We start from the raw sequence: 3,224 nt of genomic DNA on the forward strand, positions 1-3,224 counted from the left end.
GCGCCGATGTGTGTATGTGGACCGCGACGTGCGGCGCACAGCACGCGCGCGCCGAGAGCGCAGCCATTTACCTTCATTTCCCCTTTCCCCTTCTTTTATCCTGCTCCGTCTTTCCTTTCTTTCTTTATTTTTTTCGCCAATCTTATTTTGTTTTTCTGCGGGGCCTCATCGCATTCCTCTGGGCCGCGGGGTCGGCGCCGCCGAGGCGCCACAATAGACGGCAAGGACGAACGCGGCGCGGCGTGGCGCGGCGTGGGGTTGGGAAACGCGTCAGGTGGTTGGGACATGCCGCGCCCGGTGTAAGTAGGCGCTCGGGGTAACTTCAGGTGGTTGGGATGCGCCACGCCCGGTGTAGAAGTGGTAGTTTTGACCATGCTACCTGTTACCTTTTTAAAGTCGCCTGCCCCCGCTTTCCCTTTATCGCCCTGTGACTGGTTCAAACAAGACTATCTAAAGTTTGTTCTCTAGTCCAAAGGACATACTTCTCCTTTCTGTTGTCAAGGTTGTTACCATGTCCATAAATACTCCAATATTTCGCAAGATGTTTTGGAGGCAACCCCTTGCGCACCGCTCACTCACCCCACCACACACCGACACACATCCTGCGGAAGGACGGCAGGTGCGTTGGCCATGTCGGACGGGACTCACCTCAGGTGGGGTGGGGCGGGGAGGGGTCGGCAAGGGCGTTGTTCCGCGGCAAGGCTGTTGGCCCCGCAACGCCGCCCCCGCGCGACCGAACAGCGCGGAACGCGTGAGGTCAGGGGGCGCATAGTAAAAGAGCAGCCGAGCGCGGAGAAATGGAATGAGCCGACGCAAGTACCGCTGCGCACTTTCAAAACCGGCAATACCGCTCTTTAAAATGCACTGTTAGTAGATTTCGTAATTTTACGATAAAATTTCTCACGAACAGTTCGTATTCCGTTTTTACGAACAATGTTCGTCAAATCCAAAAATACGAACTGTTCGTAGGCAATAAACAAATTGTTCGTAAATTTATAGACGCACATTTGTTGACAGGGGTGCGCAATGGCATGGTTAACTTACATATCTAGGAAGAATTACGAACTTTTCGTCATTTAACAAGTATTCGTTTTCTAAGCGATAACGAAAAGTTCGTGTATAAAATTTAACAGGTGTTTGTTCGTTAATTTACGATAAAATCCCCTACAGTGTGGTCTGTAACGCGTTTCCAGAATCCTTGTCTTTTCGTAGCTTTGCGCATGTTTCCATTTTTGTGCCGCGTACATCGACCCTTAACTCCTCATCGACCATCCGCAAGGTATTTCCGCATGACTGTTATTCTCGTACAGCTTCGTCGGGACCAGGTCGCATTCCTGGGACAGGTGTCATCATTTCTCCCCTGCTTCTCCCCTTCAGGCCTGCTTTGTTTACAAGACGGATATGTACAGTATTGACGTCGTTGCCGAGTGTGGCTGTGTGCGCCGCAGCGGCGGGGCGGGGCGAGGCGGGGCGGGACGTGGCGATGAGAGCGCTCATTTGTAAGAGGGAAAGACGACGGGGGTGCCCGCGCACCCGTCAAGGCAACAAACTGCGCTCCCGTCGGACGCTTCAAATCATGGGCTTGATTGTGGGTTGCGATTTGGCGCTCCATTATGAACGTGGGCTGCCAGCTTGAGATACTGCGAGAAACGTATCGGCAGGACGTTAAACGTTTACACCGCGGAACAGTAAAAAAATACCCCTGTTTGTAAATTTACAACATTGGTTGCAATTTTTATTTACAAATTATGTTTGTAAATTTGCAATAGCCCCCTCGCCCGTCGATAAATTCCAAGTCGAAAAGAAAGTGCTTGTAAATTTACATTCTCAAATTGTAATTTTACGACACTTATCATGGATTTTTTCTTATACAAACAGACGAATATTTTTCACAGTGGGTGACGACTGCACCCCCTACCTGTTGCTTTGGACTTGCGCCTGCGCGATGCCTTCTCAGCCTCACCCACGCTTCGAGCAGACGCTTCAACTTACTTTCCGTCGGTACCCACCAGGAATATCCCGCGTCCCGTGCTCTGCTCGCGTGGTGGCGTTAGCGATCGAATCCTTCACAAGCCGCGGGCATAACTTCACACACATATATTTTTGTCGTGGGCGCTGCTGGCGCTGCTGGCAGTGTTTCGGGGTGGTGGCGCCCAGGGCCCGCTCGCGCGCCGCCTTCCCAAAGTCAAACATGGGAACCCCATAGTGTGTGAATGTCGCACTCTTGCATAAGTGTGATATTTCAATCGCACTCATAAGGGTACAAAAGTGCTGCTGGCAGTGTGGCGGGCCCAGGCTCGGGGCGGCACCCAGGCCAAGGGAAATCCTGAGCCTACGTGTGTACGTGTGTCGTTCTCACACCCTACAAGTATGTGCATCATTCACACACTCGGATTTCCGGCGCAGTCAGGCTTTTAACTGCTGTTGTTCCCTCGGTGTTCCCTAAGTTTGCGGCCCTGCTGCTGTGCCCGCACCACCGCCTCACCCGGGCGGGGCGGTCTCTTCCTCACATCCGGCTTCCTCTGCTGCTCGTCGCGGTCCTGGCGCGCGCCGGCCGCGGCCGGGTGGCGCCCCCTGGTGCGCGGCGGCCGGGGCTCCCCGCGCCCCGTTCGCACATCCCCGCGGGCAGATGGCGCTCGGCTCCTCGCCGGGCCCCGCGGCCGGTGCGAGGCGCGCCCCTCCCGAAAAACTTACGCAACGCGGCCAGTCGGGCCGATGCGCCCGACGCGGACGCACTGCTGGGCCAGCAGCGGCCGCCTGGGCCTCACTTGCGCACCCAGCAGTCGCTCACTAGAATATCATCTGAAAGCCGCTTCTGTCAGCCCGACATCCCCCCCCCCTTTTTCCCTCTTTCCGAAAAGCCTGATTTATTCGTCTCTCAAGACGACACGATAGATTATAGTGTGTTGTTATGCAAGACCACCGTACGACGACTAGAGATGTTGGCCGGGGGAGTAAAAGCGCTCTGCTTGTGTGAGCTTAGCCGGGCGTCCCACACTGAAGATCTCCGCGGACGATACACGGGATGAACTAGCTCGTATTTGTTAGTTTATCTTCATTTTGTTTGACGTCGTTGGTGCATCTTCAAAAATGCTTACGTAGAACAGGAGGTTCGTAATGCAAACTATATTCTTTGTAGCATACGAAGAATATTCAAGCTTTGCAATACGACCTAACTCTTTGTGAGCTAACGAACTTGTTCTTTTCAGACTATGATATTTTTT

Source organism: Frankliniella occidentalis, unplaced genomic scaffold, assembly GCF_000697945.3.
Source record: "Frankliniella occidentalis isolate FOCC.00 unplaced genomic scaffold, Focc_3.1 Scaffold204, whole genome shotgun sequence".
In the NCBI taxonomy this organism is placed as follows: Eukaryota; Metazoa; Arthropoda; class Insecta; order Thysanoptera; family Thripidae; genus Frankliniella; species Frankliniella occidentalis.